The 12314-nt window shown below is 40.1% G+C and overlaps 1 pseudogene; it reads right to left on the bottom strand.

The window, feature by feature from the left end:
• Positions 1-601: 601 nt before the first annotated feature.
• LOC115119295 (B-cell receptor CD22-like) lies at positions 602-9724 on the bottom strand (annotated as a pseudogene).
• Between the last annotated feature and the right edge of the window lie 2590 nt (positions 9725-12314).

The following is a 12314-nucleotide window of genomic DNA, read 5'->3' as shown; positions in this document are numbered from 1 at the left end:
TGGACTGAGGTGAATTAACCTACAGCAGCCAAGGTGATAATGGACTGAGGTGAGATAAACCTCAGCAGCCAAGGTGATAATAGACTGAGGTGAGATAACCCTCAGCAGCCAAGGTGATAATGGACTGGGGTGAGATAACCCTCAGCTTTCAAGGTGATAATGGACTGAGGTGAGATAACCTCAGCAGCCAAGGTGATAATGGACTGAGGTGAGATAACCCTCAGCAGCCAAGGTGATAATGGACTGATGTGAGATAACCCTCCGCAGCCAGGGGGAAAATGGACTGAGGTGAGAAAACCCTCAGCAGCCACGGTGATAATGGACTGAGGTGAGATAACCTCAGCAGCCAAGGTGATAATGGACTGAGGTGAGATAACCCTCAGCAGCCAAGGTGATAACGGCTGGGGTCATTTTTGCTTGTTTTTTTCTGTTTTCCAAATACCATTTAAAAGTGTTTTAATTGTGTAGAAATGCAGTAAATGAGATTCAACTCCCCCCCCCCCCCTCATCCAGATTAGGTTGTTAACAAGCTTCTCCTTTAATGCTGTTTGTTCACAATGTTCTAGTATTGACTCTATGTTGCTGTAATGGCAGAATATGCTCACTGGGTGGCAGAACTGGGGAGGTTGAATTTCACAGCAGCGTAGTGGACATCCTCATCCTGTTTCTGGGGTTGATGCAGCTGGACGGTGGAGTACAGAGGCACTTCCTTGTTTTTGGAGTGAGAGAAGTGGACGCTGGCGTAGTGAACATCATTCTGGTTGTCTGTGGACTCTGTCTGTGCTGCAGTAGGGTTCATGGCCATGTTTGAGATGTTGTCATACACTGGACTAGAGTCTCCCTGATGGAGAGAAAGAACAGACAACATGAGGAGTGGAAATGTTCCACAAAGAATACACAGTCATCACAGTCACCTTCTGATTCCAACAGACTCACCTGTCCATCATCTGCTGTGTCTCTTGTGTTGGGGGTGGGTGCGGAGTTCTTCTTCCTGTTTTGTACATGAATGAATGTATGAAGATATCAATCAATCAATTAATACATTAAGTTACTTTTATTCATTTTTATTTAACCTTTATTTAACTACGCAAGTCAGTTAAAGAACAAATTCAAATTTACAATGATAAAGTGAAATTATATTTAAAAAATATGCAATCTCACTCACCTGAACCACATGAGTCCAGAGAGACAGAGGATGAGAACCAGAACAACAACAATGATTCCTACAGCTGCAGTCAGAACTGATATTTGTTTCCCTATAATATAATATGGATGATATGAGGACATGTCATGTTCTTATAATCTAAAATCTAACACATTATAGAATATCACCACAATACGTGTTAATACTTTGGGATCTTATAATACTTGTGACATCATAAGCCAAAACATAATTATAAACCAAAGTGTTATCAGTCAAAACGCAATTAAGATTAAACCTGTCAATTTGTATTGAAGTAGAAGATGTGTAACTTGCTAAATGATCATCAGAGCTGTAGAGTTCATAGATTTGGAAGTAATATTCTCCTCTGTCCTCAGAGAGATGTTATGATAACTCTGTCCTGATTAGTAGTTCTTCTTGTACCAGGTGTATTAGGTATACTTAGGTCACACTGAATTGCCCTCCATGAGGGACTGACTGAACCATGTTCTTAGAGAGATCTGTAAATTAGTATAGATTAGATGATCAGTAGGGTCATAAAAATAACAAGTATGTATCAACATCTGATGATGTAAATTAGTATAGATTAGTATAATACACTGACATGTAGAACCATGTATTACAGAGATGATGTAAATTAGTATAGATTAGTATAATACACTGACATGTAGAACCATGTATTACAGAGATTATGTAAATTAGTATAGATTCTTCTTTACACTGACATGTAGAACCATGTATTACAGAGATGATGTAAATTAGTAGAGATTCACTATAATACACTGACATGTAGAACCATGTATTACAGAGATTATGTAAATTAGTATAGATTAGTATAATACACTGACATGTAGAACCATGTATGACAGAGATTATGTAAATTAGTATATTACACTGACATGTAGAACCATGTATTGTAGAGATGATATCAATGACTTTCACTGTAGATATATCAACACCCCATGTACTCACATCTGACAGTGAGAGTCTCTTCTGGAGAGAGGATTCTCTCTAAGCCTTCTACAGCACAGGAGTAGTTCCCTGCATCCTCACTGGTGACTGACAGGCTGTTATAACTGGTGACTGGGATCAGGCTGTTATAACTGGTGACTGGGTCTAGGATCAGGCTGTTATAACTGGTGACTGGGTCTAGGATCAGGCTGTTATAACTGGTGACTGGGTCTAGGATCAGGCTGTTATAACTGGTGACTGGGTCTAGGATCAGGCTGTTATAACTGGTGACTGGGTCTAGGATCAGGCTGTTATAACTGGTGATTGGGTTGGTCAGACTTTGTCCGTTCATGTACCAGATGTAGGTGGGGTTGAGACTGACTGTACATTTGGTTCTACATCTCAGTGTGACTCTCTCCCCCTCTGACACAGACGTAGGATCCATCTCCAACAGGATATCTAAGAGGAAACATCAGTCATATTTGACTCCAGACTGGCTTGTCATGTGATTAGACTTGTCCTATTACAGTAACAACTGTAGGTGAAGTATTACCTGTGACAGTCAACATCACACCAGGAAGACCAGAAAATCTCCCCTCATCTGTTGTTATTATTCTGAATTTGTATTCAGCCGAGTCCTTCTCTGTCAGGTGTGTTATTGTCATGGTGTGGTGGTTCTCTGTGTTCCTATTGTACTGCACACGACCTGCAGACTCTGGATATGACCTGACATCTACAGGGTGTTTCTGTGTAAACCAGAATGAACCTTGTTCTATATAACAAGTGGGATGAGTGTAAGAGGAGGATATGTCCACTGTGGAGCCCTTCAAGACACAGATTCTCCTCTTGGTGTAAGTCACCCTCCAGCGGTTGTGACCCTGAACACCTGAAAATACATTAAATCGATTTTTTTAACACATACCTTGAAGTAAGACAATTGCCTTACTTTGTTAAAAAGAAAGGTTAGCTACAAACTATCCCAATGGATTCCAGACTCACACACTGCAGGAGAGCGGAGATCCTCATGGCCTTTAACAGCACAGGAGTAACTTTCTGTTTCAGAACTCCAGACAGAGTGTTGTTGGGAAGTGAGCCAAGCAAGAGACTGTCCAAAAGACAAGTCTGGGCATATATTTATTTTATTTAAAAAATGTGTTAATTTTCACTGTGGTCTTTCATACTACATACAGAACCATGTAAACAATGTGTTCACTAAACTATTTATAACATTAACATTTTAATGACCTACCTTGCCCTTCTGAGTTCTGTATATACAGGTCAAAGTTCCATGATGTTATTCAATTAGAACCCATTCAATTTACACACCCATGACCATCACTCCTCATCAGTTGCATCAAAGTGGTACTGAAGGTTCAGTGTTCTAGACTAGAGCTCCACCTACTGGTATCTCAACATTACTGCAGCCTCCAGTCCTCATTCATTTGGGAAGTAATGGGAATAAAATGAATGATGTTCCTGTCATTCCAAGATATTGAGCCCTGCCCATGTCTCTTTGCTTAATAAAGGGTTATCTTTTGTGCCTACAACCCAGTGCGACGATTTTGATGTTTTGATGTAGACATGTTTAAGTTTTTTAGAAACATCCGTTTAAGGGAATACTTTAGCTCCCCTAATTCTGACACTTCTATTGAACCAGGAGGTTGCTCTCCTGCACATACGCCGACTCCTTTTAGAAGCAAGAGTTATTTTATACCTCCAGCCAATCGCAATCACTCTATCGAGACATATTGCAGACTTGTGGAAGAAGATGTTGGACATCTCCTTAAGAATAAACAGGGGTCCAAATCTTTCCATAATAAGAGAGCAATGCAAATAGTATGAAAGAGACTGTCGTGAAACAGTAAATGAGTTGTAACTCGGGGTTTCCCAAACTCTGAGCTGGACTTCCCCTGGGTGCACATTTAGTTTTTTTGCCCTAACACTACACGGGAGGGGGGGGGGTGCATGTTTTGTTATTTGCCCAAGCACTACACAGGGGGTGTCCTGGTGTAACTGATAACTGATATAATCACCTGTGTGTCTGTTGTCGCATCACTTCCTCCTGTGTATCTCCTGTAAAGATGGACAGAGTGAGTTCTGCTCTCTACTGACCTCTAGTGGAAGTTGATGTGTTACTAATACAGGGCTTTGGGCCAATACATACATTTATGAATGAATTAAGTTAGTAACAAATCTGAGTGCTAAGGTGAAAGAATAATACAAATATCAGTTTTCCTTCTTCACTCACCTGAACCACATGAGTCCAGAGAGACAGAGGATGAGAACCAGAACCACCACTGTGATTCCTACAGCTGCAGTCAGAACTGAGGTCTGTTTCCCTAAAATATCAAATGGATGATATGAGTACAGGTTATTATGAAGTGAAAATGAATATACAGCAAAACAGGACATGAATGCAATACTTGTATATAGAAGCCTATGTATAGTTATAAACCAAAGTGTAATGAGGCAAACTAGAAGAAGATTACCTTGAAACATCATTTCTTATTGAACATCATTTTGTATTGAAGTATTGAAGATGTAACTTTACCTGCTACAATGATCATCAGAGCTGTAGAGTTCATAGATCCTCTTCCATTCTGGGCCTCACAGTAATATTCTCCTCTGTCCTCAGAGATGATGTTAGTGATGCTGTAACTCTGTCCTGATGCTTTTGGTGAGGTTACGTTCTTCTTGTACCAGGTGTATTTATCCACAGGTGGGTTGGCATCACTGCTGCAGGTCAGAGTCACTGAACTGCCCTCCACTATTTCACCAGAGGGACTGACTGACACTGAGGTGTTCTTTGGAGCATCTAGTAAAGGAGAATATGTCAGGGGGTCAGGACTGTAGTATACTACCTCAAATGACGTCATGTCAAAAATAAATCATATCTAAAGTCAGAGAACTGTTCTAAAACTATCACTTAGACAAAACATGAACAATAATACATTTGGAGATACTTTAGGACTTTAGTTGTAACGGTTTTCTAGGTGAAGGAGAGTCGGACCAAAACGCAGCGTGTAGATTGCGATCCATGTTTAATCAAACAAACGTAACACGAATCAATACAATACACTACAAAACAAAACAAAGAACGTAACGAAAACCGAAACAGCCTATATTGTGTAAATAAATAAAGAACAACAACACTAAGGACAATCACCCACGACAAACTCAAAGAATATGGCTGCCTAAATATGGTTCCCAATCAGAGACAACGATAAGCACTTGCCTCTGATTGAGAACCACTCCAGACAGCCATAGACTTTGCTAGATAACCCCACTAGCTACAATCCCAAATACATACACACCAAAACCCCAAGACAAAACACACCACAATACAAACACTCCATGCCACACCCTGGCCTGACCCAATACATGAAGAAAAACACAAAATACTTAGACCAGGGCGTGACATTAGTGTCTACTAAAATAATTTTTCAAGTGTCTGATGTACTGAACATTCTAACTATAGACATGCAAACATCTATGACATTGTCTGTAATTTCTATGTAATGACGAATATTGATAGATAAAGCAGTAATACCCTTCTTATTGACCTTAAATGATTGATACTTTCTAAGTATAAGAGTAGTTTAATTCATACTCACACACTGCAGGAGAGTGGAGGTCCTCATGGTGTTCTACAGCACAGGAGTAACTGTCTGCAGAATGACCCAACACTACTAGGTTATTACTAGAGTATTGTTGGGAAGTGGGCTCATCTAGACGTTGTCCGTTCTTGTACCAAATGTAGGTGGGGTTGTCAGTCAGAGTACAGGTGGTGATACAGGTCAGTGTCTTCTGTCCCTCTGCAGCAGGAGTCACCTTCACCTGCAGACCTGAAACAATATGTATAAAACCACATACACCTCTGTGTTAACAGGATGGTTAATATATTTTCTCCTGTAATTCATTATGATTTACAGTTGTATCATACAGGGTAGTATTACCTGTGACAGACAGAGTTGTTCCTGGGAAACTATGACCCCATTCAAAGTTGTCTGTTTTAAAAGTGAAGCGATACTCAGCTGAGTCCTCCTCTCTCAGATCTGTGATTCTCAGGGTGAAGGGACTTCTGTATGTTCCAGTGTACTCCACACGACCTACATACCCTGGGTCTGTGGTTGGTCTTCAGGGGTCGACTTATCACTTCTAAACCAGAATGATGATGTGATGTAATCATAACCAACATAAGTACAGGATATGTCCACTGACCCCTTCAAGACACAGGTTCTCATCTTATTGTAATTCACTCTGTTGCAGCTCTGACCCTGAACACCTGAAACATAATGACAAGAGGGCATGATTTACACAGTAGAATATTGAGCTTCAGTAATCGTGTGATACAGTTTTGTTAGACAACTCTGAAGCTGTTAAGCAGACAGAATAATTATATCTGAAAAGTTATACTAGAATACTGAGTTGAATTCTTACTCACACACTGCAGGAGAGTGGAGATCCTCATGGCCTTTTACAGCACAAGAGTAACTGTCTGCAGCATTAGGGAGGACTGAATAGGTGGAAGTCTTCACAGTTTCTACCTGTCCGTTCTTGTACCAGGTGTATGTGGGGTTACCAGTCAGAATACAGGTGGTGCTACAGGTAATTGTCACCCAATTTGGCCATCTTGAATAAGTCCGCTTCACCTGCAGAGCTGGAGTAGATCACAACATTAAAACCCCGCATCATCTGTTCTATAGTTTAATCACATGATGCAAGACATTCTCAAACTCATTTAATTCTTAAATCTGTTTCATATATACAAATCCAATTTCTAGACCTAAATGGACAGTAGATAGTACTAATTCAACAGACAATCAGTATAAAGCATGTAACTACAGGTCAGTGTCTTATCCTGATGTCAACTAATCACCTTCACCTGAAGACTTGGAGAAAAAACAATATCACTGTAAATCCCTTTATCACTGACTTATCACTCTAATACAAAGATGGAAGAAATCCTATGTTATACAGACATAAACACAAACAAAGACAATTTTCCTGAACTAAATGGAATTCAACAGTTTAACTATATTGAATGTAACTGTACCTGTTACAGACATATTGACTCCAGGATCACCAGTATATAGAATGTTACTGTACCTGTAACAGACAGTGACTCCAGGATCACCAGTATATAGAATGTTACTGTACCTGTAACAGACAGTGACTCCAGGATCACCAGTATATAGAATGTTACTGTACCTGTAACAGACAGAGTGACTCCAGGATCACCAGTATATAGAATGTTACTGTACCTGTAACAGACAGAGTGACTCCAGGATCACCAGTATATAGAATGTTACTGTACCTGTAACAGACAGAGTGACTCCAGGATCACCAGTATATAGAATGTAACTGTACCTGTAACAGACAGAGTGACTCCAGGACTTCCAGAATATTTCCCTCCTTCCTGATCTGTTAGTAATCTGAACTTGTACGTAGCTGAGTCTCTCTCTCTCAGGTCTGTGATTGTCAGGGTACAGTCTTTCTTCTTATCCCCATGATACTCCAGACGACCTGCATACTCTGGGTCCTGACCTAGATATTTAGGTTCTACACCAGTCCCCCATTCAGTGAACCAGAGTGTTGTTGTGACTGTACCACTGGGATATGTCTAAGAGCAGAACAGATCCACTGATGACCCCTTCAAGGTACAGATACTCTGAGTGGTGTATGTTACACTCCAGCCATTCTGACCCAGTACCACTGAAACACAGTTAGACATCACAATGGTATCAGAATTAGAACAAGGTATTTGGCTCACACTTTGTTTAGGGTTTGTCCACACTTTGTTTAGGGTTTGTCCACACTTTGTTTAGGGTTTGTCAACACTTTGTTTATGGTTTGTCCACACTTTGTTGCCATATTGGAAACCACAGATAATCATCACTCAGTGAGGTGTGAAACATAACTATTTAAAGTGAAGTGGAGATGCCTAACAGAACACAAGCAAATGTAATACACATGTCTGTAGATTGACAAACATATAAGTTATGAATGAGACCATACCTGCTACAGACCAGAGAAAGACCACCAACACACTTCCTGTTGTTCTCAAGGACATTGTTGCATCTCCCACCCTGCAGTCTTAGAAACATAAACAACAACTCACTCTATAGCTGGTGAATAACTCCACCTGATACATTGAAGTATAAACTGTAAATGGGGTACAGGGCCTCATTACTGAAAATGAACCAGGCTCATATTGTGTTGTATTGTGCTATATGGTTGTGTTGTGTTGCATGTCTGTCTACATCTGTCTACTTAAACTGACATGATGCAAAAATACATTTCTAATATATACAGTAGTCATCATCATCATTATAAACAACAACAACATCATCAACAACAATCACTTATTGAACAGATCTGTAGAACTGTAAACACATATTTCTATATTGATTTTTCTGAAGCTGTTTTATTCTCAGATCCACAAATATAGGAGGATAAATGTTCAATCCTCTACGGTCCATCAAGCTGTACAGCAGCCTAAAGACTGACCACCAGGTTCAATGACAGCACCTATCCTCAAGCTGTGAGGCTAAACAGCCAGTGACTAAAGACTGACCACCAGGTTCAATGACAGCACCTATCCCCAAGCTGTGAGGCTAAACAGCCAGTGACTAAAGACTGACCACCAGGTTCAATGACAGCACCTATCCTCAAGCTGTGAGGCTAAACAGCCAGTGACTAAAGACTGACCACCAGGTTCAATGACAGCACCTATCCCCAAGCTGTGAGGTTAAACAGCCAGTGACTAAAGTATGACCACCAGGTTCAATGACAGCACCTATCCCCAAGCTGTGAGGCTAAACAGCCAGTGACTAAAGACTGACCACCAGGTTCAATGACAGCACCTATCATCAAGCTGTGAGGCTAAACAGCCAGTGACTAAAGACTGACCACCAGGTTCAATGACAGCACCTATCCTCAAGCTGTGAGGCTAAACAGCCAGTGACTTTCTCTCTCTCTCTCTCTCTCTCTCTCTCTCTCTCTCTCTCTCTCTCTCTCTCTCACACATACACACACATACACAAATGATACATTACCCTCAAGTATTTGACTTATGACTAAAAACAAATAACCAAAAACTATATTTCAAGATATTGTTAAGAGTAGTTACAGAGTGAAGTGAAGAGGAGAGGTCTTGTACATTGAGTCAACTGTCTGGTAGTGAGTGAAAACAAGAAGTAAGTGTTGAAACCTTATAAAAGCAGTCAGAACACAAGTAGTGGATGCAGAACTGTCCTTCCTGTTTATTAAAGACATTAACATGACAACCAGACCAACATGCCAGAAAAGGGCTGTTACTGTAATAGAACAGAAATTGTGTAAAAGACAACTCAGGGCATATATTTATTTTATTTAAAAAATGTGTAAATTTTCACTGTGGTCTTTTATACGACATACAGAACCATGTAAACAATGTGTTGACTAAACTATTTATAACATTAACATTTTAATGACCTACCTTGCACTTCTGAGTTCTGTATATACAGGTCAAAGTTCCATGATGTTATTCAATTAGAACCCATTCAATTTAAACACCCATGACCATCACTCCTAATTAGCTATATCAAAGTAGTACTGAAGGTTCAGTGTTCTAGACTAGAGCTCCACCTACTGGCATCTCAACATTACTGCAGCCTCCAGTCCTCATGATGTCCTCATTCATTTGGGAAGTAATGGGAATAAAATGAATGATGTTCCTGTCATTCCAAGATATTGAGCCCTGCCCATGTCTCTTTGCTTAATAAAGGGTTATATTTTGTGCCTAAAACCCAGTGCAACGATTTTGATGTTAAGGTAGACATGTTCAAGTTTTTTAGAAATATCCGTTTAAGGGAATGCTTTAGCTCCCCTAATTCTGACTTTTTTATTAGACCAATCGCAGAACAGCTCCCCTCCTTTGTAAAGGACACCTATCATTGAATCTCTTGATCCTCTCCCTGAGAATATCTTGTTAGTTACTTTTGACGTTGAGTCGTTATACACAAATATTCCACACGAGGGCGGTATCGAAGTTACGGAACATTTTCTTCCGCAACGTGACCCTAATGGACTACCTTCCAGTGCATGCATTATAACATTGGCTGAAATAGTACTTACACATAACTATTTCATGTTTCTGAATGATTTCTTTATTCAGACGAAGGGTACTGCTATGGGATCCCCCATGGCTCCTAACTATGCTACTTTGTATGTGGGTTACATGGAGAAACAGTCTATTTTCAATCCTCTCAAAAATGTTTTCTTGCCTAACATCATTATTTGGAAACGGTATATTGATGACATTTTTGTTCTATGGAGGAGTGATGCAAAACAGCTCCAGGCGTTTTATGCTTTTCTTAACTCCTGCTCTGATCATTTGAGATTTACTATGCAATCTGATACACGTCAAATCACTTTTCTTGATCTTCTGATCTTGTGTGAAGATAATGTTCTATACACTGATCTTTACAGGAAGCCTACTGATCGTAACAGTTTGTTGAGGGCTGATAGTTGTCAACCACTTCCCTTGAAAAATAGTTTGCCTTACAGCCAATACTGTCGAATCAAAAGAATTAGCAAAGAAAAATCAGATTTCGACAGAAATATGGCTGAGACGCAAAGAAAGTTCAAGGAGAGTGGCTACAAAATGATCAGATTAATATTGCCATTGAGAAAATTCTAAAAAAGACGCATTCTTGTGTTCTAACTACTCGCTATTCAAAGCGTTCTGAACAAATTAAGGGAATTGTTCACAAACATTGGCACATTCTAAAATCCGATGATAGTCTCGGTAATGTGTTTTCGGACCTTCCCTTGGTCGTATTCTCGCTGGGCAGAAATCTCAGAGACCAATTGGTAAATTCTGATTTACCACCCCAAGATATTCCTGAACAACGTCTATTTGCGCCCCTAATGGATGGAAACTACAAGGGTAATGGCTGTGCTCAATGCAATGGCACTTATAAATGTAGATCATTCAAACACCACCAAATAGGGAAACAGATCCCAATCAAAGGTGTTATCACGTGCTCCACTAAGGCAGTTATTTATCTTATAACTTGTCCTTGTGGTAAAAATGATGTTGGTAAAACAAAGCGCGAATTAAAAGTAGGTATCTCAGAGCATCGTAGCACCATTAGGTGTAAAAACTTTACTTACCCAGTTGCGGCCCACTTCTTGGAGGCAGGCCACTCGATTTCGTCTCTGCGTTATATTGGCATCGAACATGTCACCCTGCCTAGGAGAGGGGGTGACCTTGATAATTCATTGTTAAAACGAGAGGCTGCCTAGATCTTTAACTTAAAGACCCTTGCTCCCTTCGGTCTCAACGTAAACTTTGATCTGAAGCCATTCTTGTGAATATTGTGACTTTGCCATTGTAACTGTTTAGAAGCTTGTGTAGTCAAAGTAATGTATGATCGTATGCTATCCATTTGTTGTTTGGATGCTGTTCTTTGTATGCCATTTTAATATTTGATAATTAACCAATGATATTAGGCCACTCTTGGCCATGATTACAGACACCTGTGTCTTTTGACACTACATAACCGAGTCATCCCGCAGTGTTTGTGATTACACCCTGGTGAAGACAGCTTGGTTGTCGAAATGTTGGTAATTACATTTTTGAATCTGAGCTCCAAGTTTTCTACTCCGCTACCCAGCACTTCGCCTAAATAGGTGTGCGTTTCTTTTTCTTCTAGATTGTTCCTGTCATTCCAGCCATTATAATGAGCCCATCCTCCTGTATACCAGCCTCCTCTGTTGTACAGTACTGGTAGAAGCTGTATCTAGGAGAGGCAGGAATGAACATCACCATAGCCTGCTGTACTGACTGTGTGGTCTATGGTAGTCTGCTGTCCATTCATATTGCCATTAGGTTATCAAAAGCAATGTACAGTCTTTGTGCATATATTTTACCTATGGGTGGTCCCGGGAACCAAACCCATAACGTTGTAGGTGCCATGTTCTACCAACTGAGCCACAGAGGAACATATTCTGTATGGTCTAATGTGCATATATAGATTTCTGAAATTATTCAGGAGGCCTGTGAGAGGACAGACAGCAAAGCAGAACAGGAAATTTACAGTCAGTGTGTGCATCTAAACCAACAAAACCACAACCCACCATTACGGTGTCTCATGTTAATACTACTCCTAAACACAACCCACCATCACTGTGTCTCATGTTAATACTACTCCTA

Source organism: Oncorhynchus nerka, linkage group LG15 (genome assembly GCF_034236695.1).
Source record: "Oncorhynchus nerka isolate Pitt River linkage group LG15, Oner_Uvic_2.0, whole genome shotgun sequence".
Taxonomy (NCBI): Eukaryota; Metazoa; Chordata; class Actinopteri; order Salmoniformes; family Salmonidae; genus Oncorhynchus; species Oncorhynchus nerka.
This window is presented reverse-complemented; position numbering and strand designations above follow the sequence as displayed.